General features: G+C 34.0%; 1 long non-coding RNA gene across 4 annotated transcripts in view; it reads right to left on the reverse strand.

The window, feature by feature from the left end:
- Positions 1–3,700: 3,700 nt before the first annotated feature.
- The window catches only part of LOC144301713 (uncharacterized), a 66,173-nt gene continuing 57,443 nt past the window's right edge, over positions 3,701–12,430 (reverse strand). For all 4 annotated transcript variants that reach the window (XR_013368445.1, XR_013368446.1, XR_013368447.1 and 1 more), the window contains 2 exons: positions 12,300–12,369; positions 3,701–4,690 (listed from right to left, as the gene is read on the reverse strand). This is a non-coding gene — a long non-coding RNA (uncharacterized LOC144301713). The remainder of the gene's footprint in view (positions 4,691–12,299; positions 12,370–12,430) is intronic.

Raw genomic sequence — 12,430 nt, forward strand, 5'->3', positions numbered from 1 at the left:
CATATCACAGCTAATAAGTTGAAAAGCTAGGATTTGAACCCAGAAAATCTAGCTCCATGATCGAATCAATGGGTAATAGTTCCATTTTTAAATTATTATCAATGGATAATAATAGTTCCAATTAATCTATACAAACAGTAGCCCTTAAAATATCTGGGTATCTGTACAAGTACTGTACATAATTTAGTTTTATAGACAATGTTGGAGCAGTAGGGTAACCCCCCATAGAATGCTAATATTAATGGTAGAAGAAAATATAGTAAGGAGCATATAACTTCTAGGTAACTTCTAAAAATAAAAAAGCTCACATTAAAAAAAGAAAAACATTTTGATACTATTTACTTGTATATGTGTAGGTACCACACTCCCGTACTTAGTACTTAGTGACAAAATATATATTCAGAAACAACAGCCATTACAGAAATTTTAAAGTTTTCTTTATATTTAACTATAATGCCTGTGTTTTTTAAATAAGTATGCATGTATTACTTTTTGAGTCATAAATTTAATTGATGAGTTTGGATTTGGAGAAAACTATCTTGAATGATAATTACTTTATGGTAAGTCTTAACAAGCTTTTATGTATGTATAACACCAACTATTATTTTATGTTTATAGTCACGAGAGGACAACTGAATGGTCTCATTAAAATCCTGCTAGATAGAGAACAAGTCAGAACTTTGGGTACAAACTGAAATGCAGTTAACTAAAATCTATGACATTGGGTATTTCCTAAAATACTTCCTAACACATGTTAAATAGTATGGAAGCAACCTTAGCCCCTGTTGGAAGGGGCCCTCCTGCACGCATAAGCACACACAACCCCACCACCAATTCCATGACAGTAAAGCAGGAAAGGAAAATAAAAGGAAGTGAAGGAAGTGGTCACAAAAAAGTCTCTGAATATTTTATATTTTTCAAAGAATAACTTTATCATTTTGATCAAGATAACTAAAAAGCCAAACAGCTCATAACTCCTAAAACTGAGGTATGCCATAAACACAGGGAAAAGACAGTCATGATTCTCACGCGAAGAAAGTCCACACAGAGCATTTTCACCCAGGAGACAGTCTGCCTCATTAACCTTTAGGTGATGGCAACTGAGGGAGACAGCAGAAAAAAGGGGTTGGAACAGCTCAAGGAAAGATGACAACAAGTCAGAAGTAAGATGGGTTGTGACAGGGACAATCTCCAAAGGAAAGAAAAAAACATGGAACTCGGTGACACAAATGGAAAGTGACAGGAAGAAACTGTTTGGGACTATAAATTAGCTCAGTGGGAAAAGAAGTAGAACATGCATTGGAGTGAAACCACTGAATTATGGGATTATGCCCCCAGAATTCTTAGCATAGCAATATTGTCTCCTAGCCAACAGAGCACGACTAGATTTATTATACGTACATCCTTCTGCCTTCTTCACCCTGTTCTCAGAGAAGCAACAAAGTCAATTGAGACTAGAAAATTAACCAGCTCTCTCCTTTTTTTTTGCCTCTTCTTTGCTTCCCAAATTAGTGAGAAAATGTAAATGTGAATTTTCCCTCTGTAGCTGTCTCCTCACAGATGGTGACACATTAGAAAATCCTGGTGAGAAAATTTAATTCCAGTTTTCTTCTCTCCATCTAGGCTGATGTCCCTTTGAATGTGCTAATGAACCCTTTCTATTCAGACTCTAGTACATTTACTTTTAACTCTTTTCTATAAAAGGTCTTTTAAAATGAAGAAACCTGACAATGTAAATGTCTCCACTGATTCTCCGTATTTGAACCCTCAGGTGTTTCACTTTGTATTTCCCCTATAGGCATTCTTAATAGATTGTCAGTGGAAGGCCCCCTCACTCTGAAATCTAGGTCACAGATTGCTCCTTACTCAGCATCCACTTTCCTTTTTGTTTCTAAGGGACAGCCTCAGTCCACTTCGAATTAAAGATATTTAACATATCTCTAAATACCGTGAAGTATTGCAGACTTCTACAATTGAGTTCAACAGGAGCACATCAGCTCACACTTCTTGAATGTTGGACAGCAAGAGCTGGGACCATTCTACGCTCTACCCCATGCAGTCTAGCCTTTAAATGAGTACCCAAATAAACACCTAGCATGCGGTGTGTTCAGTGCCTCTCTGCATGCATTACTTGCTTTATAACAGATGCTTAAAGATGAAGAACAATAGTAGTCAGGAAGTAGATTTGCTTGGATAAAGCCTGTGAAACAGGTTTTATTATTATTCTTTTTTTAGATGCAGGTTTTGAATAGAATATAGATATACAAAGTTATTATAAGTCAAGGATTAAAAACAAAACTTGGGGATCCTTGAAAACTTTAAAGTACTGCTGTGTTTAAAATAAAATGGCTGCTTTGTAACAAAGCACAGGGGGATGAGGCAATGAGAGGGCAGGATATGGACACTCTTGAATATGCATTTTAAGCCCCTACAGTAGATGGAAATTGTCCTCTCTGGAGAAAATGAGTGATTTTCAGGGTTTGAACAGATATATTTATTAATTAGGAAGTTCTGAGACAAAAGCTAGCATGAATAGAAGCTGGAAATCCCTCACCTCATTATCTACCACATATTAGATGGGCAACAGCAGGAGTTGCCAAAATGCAAGAATATATAGAAGACTGAACTACTTTCTCCAGGTCACTCCAATCTCCTTCAAGAGAGAAGGAAGATTCAATGTCCGCACTCTTCAGGTGAGGGGAAGCTTTGAGGGAGAGATGAGAAACTATTGACCTCCCTTGGGTTGCACTTCAAGGTGTCACACTAGGGGATCAATTCTTCAATTTTCTTGTCTGAGAGATGTAAGAGAAAACATCAGACAGCCTATGTGAGTTCTCACAAATTTGGGACATATTTTCCCAGATGAGTGAGAAGTGCTACCTGAAAGAGGAGGGGATTCACACCAGCGCAGCAGGCAGGATCAGGAAGCCTGAATGAGGAGATGGAACAAGGCAGGGAGTGTATTTCAGTGCAGAGGAGAGCCTAGGTGGAGGTGATGTACAGAGCACCAGGTGACATTCGCACTTATTACTAGTATTATCCATAGGAGGAACTGACAATCCCAGAGCTTGGAAGTGACCACAGCAGGGACAGCTGGATGCAACTGTTCACTGGGAAATATAAAGCCTTGAGCAAGACAAAAGAATCAAAGAGAATAGTGTTTTCAAATAGGAGAGGATGCATTTCTTCCCATTATTTCTTCATTTCAAATCTATGAATTGTGGTCTTATAGAACCAAATACCTCAGAGACTAAATATTAGGGCTAACTATTGAATATTTTTATATAAATGCTGGCACAGTTGGCTTGGCTCCAATGAGGAAAACTGCTATAGTTTCCAATGAAAATAAGACTTTTAATCTGGAGAAAACAATTTTTTTAATAATTTTTATTTAAATAAAAATTTTTAAAATTGTTTTTGTAGCTTAATATCTTTAGTAAAGTGTTGTCCATTTCAGTAGGAAAATATAGTTCTTTATAGAATACAGACTTTCAGAATACAGACTTCTAAAAATTTTTTACAAACCGCATAAAACAGAAGAGATGATCTTCTGTTGTAAATCATGTAAATTTCAAGTAAATCATGAACATTTTAGTAGTTAAGGCTGAAATAAAACAATACAGAATACTGAAAATTTAAACTTAATTTAATAATTAAAATTCTGAAAAAACAAAATATGGTTCAATTATAGCAACTAATATTATTTGGAAGTATTTAGTAATTTCTAAAATGAATTTGTTATTAAGTCTCATAAATATCAATAAAATCAGTCAACCAATAAAAGTAACAAATAAGGTCAACAACATCAGGTTTTATTTCACAAAAATGTGTAGATATTAAATATGTATATTTAATATATATATATATACCTTTTAGAGTTGGTGAAAAATAGGAAAATAATGATCACATTAAATCAGAAAAAAACAAAATAATAGTTCTACAATCTCTTATCTGAAACCTCGGTTAATGGATTTTGCATATAGCATATATTACATAAACTTTCCATCCATACTTTATAATTTAACACATTGTTTCTCAATATTCACACTAAGTGGGATAAATAAGAATATCAATGGTAATGTTAGCATAGTCAAGTTTAGTTACCAAATACGATTTGGTGCCAACCCAATAGGGTGGAGGGAGAAAAAAGTATTGTTTGTTATTTTCATAGTTTACTATGTCACAGGATTATAAAAATATGTTTATGTGCCTGTATTTAATACACACACACAAACCTAAGAACTTCATTGACATTAAACGTTTTCTGTCCTTTAGCAGCAATTCTACTAGCTATGTAACTCAATGGGAATGTAGAAGACTAGAGTCTATGTTGTGCTGACTTGCAGAGGACTCTACAGCCACCAATGCTATGCAGAAATTCAAATGTACCAAAAGGATAATAACTGAATTCAGAATGTTAACAGAAAGAGATTTACAAAGAGTGTTGAAATATAATTTCAAGCTATATAATTATTAAACAGTATTAAAATTCTAATCACTTCTTCATTATGTCATTGAGTATTACATTGAGTACATCCGCTGTAGCTTTTCATCCTTGAAATGCTGTATTCTTCAGGCAGGAATCACAGTGGACAATAAATCACAGTGGACAATACATACTTTAAAAGGGCTCCTTGATGTCAGGAAGAGTCTTGAGATGGTGGACATGGTTACTATAAGGCACCACAGCCTGGACAGAGATCAGAACAATATGACCATTAGATCTTTGTAGTAGTTTACTGACTTTAGTATCTCTAGGACAGAAATAGGCAATTGACTCAAAACCCGACTTGAAATGCATACCAAAAACAAAGCAAAAATAGGTCTGGTGAACAAAAGCCTAATATGAATCAATACAACAAACAATCATGGTCTTTTATTCAATGCCCAGACTGAGCCAGTCTATATACTAGGAGTCTCTTTTTAAAAATGACTGTGTCACCGTAAGTAAAGACTGACAGTTCTAGAAGTATATATTTCTAGATACTTCCCCTAAGGGACCTGAAATCATTTACCATGTAACTGAACTGGAGAAAAGAAATGAGATTACTGGATACTGGGTTGAAGTGATGATAAACTCTGGGCACTGTGGTTTGAATGTCAGGTGATAAATGGAGTTTTGGTCCAGGTCTGTCTCTGCTTTCTCATTTTCAGAAAGCAAAGTTGAAATAGACATGCTTATGCTGAGTGAAATAAGTCAATCAGAGAAAGACAATTATCATATGGTTTCACTCATATATGGAATATAAGAAACAGCATGGAGGATCATAGAGAAAGGGAAGAAAAACTGAATGTGAAGAAACCAGAGAGACAAATCATGAGACACCCTTAACTCTGGGAAACAAACCAAAGGTTCCTAGAGGGGAGACCCCCCCAAGGGGGATGAGGTAATTGGGTGATGAGTATTTAGGAGGGCACATGATGTGATGAGCACTGGGTGTTATACAGAAGTGATAAATTATTGAACACTACCTCTGAAACTAATGATGTACTATATCTTGGTTACATGAATTTAAATTAAAACAAGAAATAGACATGCTCAGCAACTGATAGAATTAAATGCTTAGCTATGTTTTTTTCAAATAATCATACTTTTATTTTGTGACATCAAATAGAATAGTTGAAGTTATTATTTTAGAAGTTAACCTGGAATTTTAAGAAGTTAATCTTCATATAAAGAATTATGCATCTAATTTTATAATTGATATACAGAGAAGTAACATTTGGTACCCCTAAATATGTCCCTTTGGCATTTGGACTATTTTAGTTGGATTATTTTTAAGAAATCAAAGTCTCAAGGTTTGTTTTATTTTTTGCTTCCCCACTGATTACCTAAAAGAATTTAGATAGAGAATCTGTTTCAGGAGGGGAGCTATCACTAAAGAGAACTATAGTAGAACATGAACTAGGTATTTGTAGACAGGGAGAAACCGAACGAAATATATAATTAAAATTTCCTCTGTATGACGCATTGTTCTTGGATGGTCAAGCAAAGATTTGTTTAACCAACATTTACTTTTTCCATTCTCCTAGTGAACTAACTTCCTTTCTTCCCTTTGAAACCCCAGACTCATACTCCCTTCATGTTAGCCCAAAATGACATAAATAATTCATTTTGCTTGTTTCCAAAATCTCTCATTTATTTGAATTCTCCCTACATATATAACTAAATTAGATTTTTCTCTTGTTAATCTGTGTCATGTCAATTTGATTCTTAGACCAGCCAGAAGAATCTTGAGAGATAAAGACAAATCTTTCCTCCCTAACAATCAAAATACTATGAAGTTTAATTTATGAGGGTCTCAAATTTTCCTTAACAGCAAAGATATATGTAAAGACAATGCCTTAACACTATCAAATATAATTTTATTCAAAGAAGAGCTTCTCAACCAAGGTGCTGCAGAAAGACTTATAGTTTTAATTCAATAATTATAACCCTTTTGTTGTGATTAAAGTTCTCGTCACCCATTTGGAAATTCTTTCACCCTACAGCAGAGGATGGAATATACATATAGATACGTAATTAAATTGGTTTTAGATAAATAAGCTTGCAAATATAAGGAGTATATTCCATATGTAATATACAGAGGTCATGTAATGCAGCTCAAATAATAAAAAATATAATTTAATTAATCTTGACAAAATCAGTATGAATTAGCCTCTTTTATTCTCCCCTTTTTAGAGATGAGGAAATTGAGACATAAACTGATTCATGAATTTCCCCAAGATCACACTCCTAGTAATCGGGGACAGTATTGCAACTTCACAGGTTGACCCCAGTGTCCATGCTCCTAGTTGTTATGCTACTTATAAGTAAGAATTTGGGGCTAAGAGAAATATGTTGATTTGAGTTCTTTGCTGCTGTATTGAATTTTCCTGCTCAGCATAATAAGGAGGAGGTGCTTTCATAACCAGCTAGTGAAAACAGAATAAGGAAGAATTTGTCACACAAGTAAGAACAGCCAAGAATACCGTGCAAGCCTCACTCTTGGCTGTCCTAGCTCTGAGGACTTTACCTGCCATTACTAAGATTATAATATGAAAAACCATGTGCAAAGGAAGTAAATAGTAGTAAGGGGGTGATAATCTGTGTTTTAGCTAACTCCACCTTTGGGAAAGGTCTAGACAGGGACTTGGCGGGGGACAACATATAAATGCTCAGACTTGGATTGTAAATAGAAGGTATTGTAATAAGACTGCTTGCTCATGAACTTTGGTGCCCTCTACATTTTACCCATTGATATTTATATCTTGGATAAGCAATGGTTTTTGTGAATCCAATTTCCTCACCTATTCTACCACTGGTGGTAGTGTCATTACTTGGAAGAAGCTCTAGTGTAGACTAAAAATTATGGATCTATTTCTTCTTGTGAAACTTGGATGAGAAACATAGCAACTGTAAAAACTGATTTTTTTTTTCTCTCTTTGACCTTTACTAAAGTCAGAGAGTTGAGCCCACTCTGAGGAGTTAATGGGAAGAGAAAAACAGATTTTGTTGTTATTGCTGTTACATAGATGACCCTGAATATGACACTATGGTTTAAGTGACAAAACCAGTTTACTACTTTAATGCCAAAAGAGTGTAGTGGTACATGCAATTAAGAATTCTGGGATGTCTAGATACAGGTTTCAAACTATGTCATCAGGATTCTCTCTTCTGATTCCTATTTTCCTGAGTGTTGGTTCATTCTTAAAACTCCTCACATAGTGCAAAGAAAAGAAAAAAAGAAGCAACATCAGGAGTTCTACCTTAGTATTTGAAGAAAAGACCTTCTCTCCTCTTGGGCCCATACATTCATAAAACACACATACACAGACACAGACACATACACACACACACACACACACACAGAATAGCTATTAATCTATCCCATCTCTAGACTTGGACCAAATAATTACTTGATCAGGGGAAGGTGGGTGAATAATCTGATTTTGTAAATTTCGGTTACATGTCCATAGGTGGTACTAGGGTTTGGGGCCGGCCTCAGTCAGAAATGTTGACAGAGAGGGAGAGGACTGTTAACTTAAAGAAACCCTGGACTTACATGAGTATTTATCAATGTACAATGAAATTTCCTTTCTTTTCAATATTCTCTTTGATTTCTTTTCCAATGTTCCAATGCTTGCTACTTATTTCCAAGTTTAGAGCATTTAGATATATGAATTAAAAAAATGGTTTTAAATGAATAATACCTTCAACCCCTTTATTTATATACACTAGAGAAAACTAAAGATCACATTAAAAAAATCACTAATATTTCCCTTTTAGAGGATTTGTTTAATAAAGTATAACATTATAAAAATTCTATATATTAAATAAGTTAGATCAAGGGAAATAGTCTATAATTTTTTTTTTCTAAAGGAACTTTCTGTAAAATTTTAAAAACTATGCTCTCCTAACACACAATCTTGCAAGACTTAAAGGATGCTGCAGAAGTTGAATTTTGCCACTGGTAGCTCTGTGTATATTTTTATTGAAGAGAATGATATTCAAACTAGAAATAGAATCTTACAGTCTCTGTCACCTACATTTCAATATTTGCTTTGTGTCATATATCCCAAGTACCCTTCATCAAAGTCATAAGCATTGACCTGTACATTAAAAATTCACCTCTAAAATACCTGAATATTTGCTTACTTCCAATTTTCATATTCTCTAAGATTTTAGGGAAAACAAATTGAGAATGATCATATCCAAACTTATTAATTTGAAAATTATTTAATGTAATTATATACTTTTTAAACAGTTTTTCTTGCCTTGTACTTCTGTCTTAAGGCAATTTCTGATTATAAAAAATTTAAATATTATATATACAATATATGGCAATTCAAAAGAGGTATGAAGAGACAAAAAATTTCCTTTTATCACCTAGAGAGGCTCTCTGATAATAGTTTGGTCATATTTTTTCTTTGTATGTACATATATTTTAAACCATTAAAACCACATTAATAGACTTTTTATCCTTTTTTACATAAGTATTTTCTCATGTAATTAAGTCTTTCAATTATTTCACCATAAGAATCTATAATAATTTATTTCCCTACTCCTAAATACACATATTCATGGGTCTGTTTCTAGGCTCCATTTAATTCTCCAATGATTTATTAGTCTATTTTTACACTGATGCCACTCATTCTAGCTTTACAGCATATCTTGATCCCTTATGGAGTTAAGTTTTGCCCCTTCTGCTTCTTCAGAATGCCTTGGCAATTGCATTTCCCTACGAATTTTATAATCAGCTTTTCAGTTTCCTGACAAATGCATACTCACACAAATCTGCGGGGATTTTCACTGGGATTTTGCTGAATCTATCAGTCAATTTGAGGATAAGATCTTCAAGGTTTCTCCGTTCTCTTTGCCTCTTTCTGTCTCAATATATTTCAAACCATGATCATCATACATTCTCCACTGATGTCTTTTTTTAAGCTTCTCTTAATATTGTTTCATTGTCTTGAACACCTTTCATTAGATTTGGTTCTACTTGATTTAATAGGTTATTGTATATTTTACAGTTTATTTAATGTTTATTGCCACTGTGATATTATTCACTCCTGTACTATGAAGCATTTGTTCACTTTTAAGTTAAATGTGTGTATGTGTGGTGTGTGTGCACGAGTGAGTGATTTCTCTGCATCCTTTAGCACTTCACTGCTGCAGTTAAAAAATGTTAATTTTATAGGTGAAAATCACATTTTATGATCTTAATTTTCATTTCCTTAATTATTAGGGTGAATGTTTTTAAACGTTCATTAGCCATTATAACTGAATAATTAATGATTCTACAAGCTACGGAGAAACCCTTCTAGAGATAGTAGCTGAATTCTGATCATATGGTTTTTATGAATAAGCATGTAGATCAGCCTTTATTTAAGCATTGTTTTATTTTGTATAATACCATTTCCTTGGACTGAAACTCCTTTTATTATGCTCTTGTTATTAACTGGATTCCCTTATTCCATTCTTGGGATGCTGGAGGTTCCTGACACTGCCAACTTTTTATTTATGACAAAGTTTGTCTTAATGCTTATTAAATCCTGACATAGATACAAGATTTTTTGTCATATGCTGTGAAAGAAATAAATGGGATTTATTCCTTACTTTCAAGTGGTTGGCCATCTAATAGGGTAGAAAGTCACATGTGCGGTCAAATATAATCTAGGCTGGGAACAGAATCGGAAATTAGACAACTACAAAATTCCAAATGAAACATAAATTTTACTTTGTAGTTTAATTACATTTGTCCTATTGCTTTCTTAGATGCTAATGAGTCCTACCTGGCCACTTGTGGTAACATGAGTTAAGTTGATAAAAAGACAATTTGAACTGATGTAAAAGTTATATTAAAAAGGATAGGTGGAAGACAAAACTGTTGCCATAGGAATAGATACAGGACTGAAATTCACAGGTAGGATGGTATTTGCATTCCCTTTACTATGTATTTAGGATAATTTATAGATTGTTGAGTGAAAACTGGGATATGTTCGGCCAGCCCCCATGTCCCCAAAAAAGCAGCAGATTCTGGATCTTCTTACCCTGCAGGTGTTACAATTAATTAAACCAGTGTTTCTATTTTGTAAGTACTATGATTGTGATAGCAAATGGTGATTAGTCTAGATAATACTGATAGGCTCTCACGTTCCAGCTTAGGGGTATCACTTTCATTCTAAAGTGTTGATTGTTTCTTATCTAACTTTGAAAATAAGATCTGATGCTTTTTAAACTGATGTCTCTTATATTGTCTAACTATGGAAATTTATATGGTAATTTAAAATCTGATAAGCTATGAGTGACATAAGCCTGCATAATAAAGCAATCATAAGCATTGACACATTGGGCAGAATTCAGTTCAGTATGTCTTTGTAAGGAAAAAAATTTCCCACCTCATGCTGAAGAGTTAGAGGGGACATTGAAGGTATTAGTCATCATCTAACAGAATTGTCTTTATTATATTCACTTTCTACACATATCTGGAAAAGTTTTATTTTGGAATTTCAACAAGATTAATGAAGAAAATAAAGGGTAATATCCTTCTGGTTAGCATTTTGTTAAGTTTATATTCAATTTTTTGAATGTTAACTTTATAAAAAAGCCACTCTGCAAGGCACAAGAAAGGATTAAATGTCATTCTTGACATCTAATACAAGTCAGACAACTTATATTGAATTTTCATCATTGCAATCTGAGTACAGATTTGCAACTTACTAGCAATGTGATCCTATAAAATTAATCAAAAGTGTCCTCTTGCCAAAGGCAAAAAGAGAAAAATAATCAAAATATGGATTACAGTCTATATTATATTAGACCAATTTCTGACATAGCAGATACCAAGAAAACACTGGTTTTTGTTGTAGGCAGCTCTGACATGGCTCACAATAATTCAAACCTCTTGGTATTCACACCCTTGTATAATCTCCTCCCATTGCATATGAACTGAAACCAGTGACTTTCTTTCAAAGAACAGAATACAGTAAAAAAGGTGGATATCACTTTGTTGATTATAAAAGATCACAATTTTGCTCTTGCCAGTACTACTTTCTTACCGGCACTCTTTCCATCCAAATTTGTATCCTCATCTTGCTCACTTTCATAGAGCAAGATGCAAATGAAAAGTTATTTTTTCCTGAAAAGTTATTTTTTCCAAGATTTTTTTTCCACCTGTATAATAAGAAACTGAGACCCTCAGTCTACCAGACTATGAGGAACAAAATTCTTCCAACAACCACTAAGTGAACTTGGAAGTGAATTGTGCTCTGTTTGAACCTGGAGACGTCTACAGCCCCTACCAATATGGTGATTGCCATCTTGTGAGAGAGACATGAGTCAACATTCTGATTTCTGTCTGTGAGACTCCCTGAAGCAGAGAACACAGTAAATGTATACTCTGATTCCTGACCCATAGAAATTGTGAGATAATAAATGTGAGGTGTTTTAAGCTGCTATGCTTAGGAGTAGTTTATTATCTAGCAGTAGGAAGCTAATATAGTTTGTCTCCCATATTGCTTCTCTGAATCTGCCTTTGCTGATCTGTAAAAGGTGATAATATGTAACTTACTGACCTCAGAGGTCTTTTTAAGTTTAAATATGTTAATGTGTACAGAGGAATGTAGCAAACTCTCAGGTACTCTACAAATATAAGCTAATTTTAAGGAATCAACAATGTTAACACAAATGATCAGTATCACAAGGCAAGTGATTACTATTAACTGAACACCTAGGATATTCCAGGCACTTTCCAAGACTTTTTAGAAATACATTTAATTAACAATGCCATAGCATAATTGAGAAAATTGAAGCTTACCAAAGTTTACCGACTTGCGAAGGCTAGGATGGGATGGTTCATGTTCTTTCCTCTAAGAGATCTTGTTTTCCTATTTTTTTTAAACAAAACAAAAACTCAGGTTTTCCAAACATTAAATGTCTCATTGTGGT

Source organism: Canis aureus, chromosome 30 (assembly GCF_053574225.1).
Source record: "Canis aureus isolate CA01 chromosome 30, VMU_Caureus_v.1.0, whole genome shotgun sequence".
Classification (NCBI taxonomy): domain Eukaryota; kingdom Metazoa; phylum Chordata; class Mammalia; order Carnivora; family Canidae; genus Canis; species Canis aureus.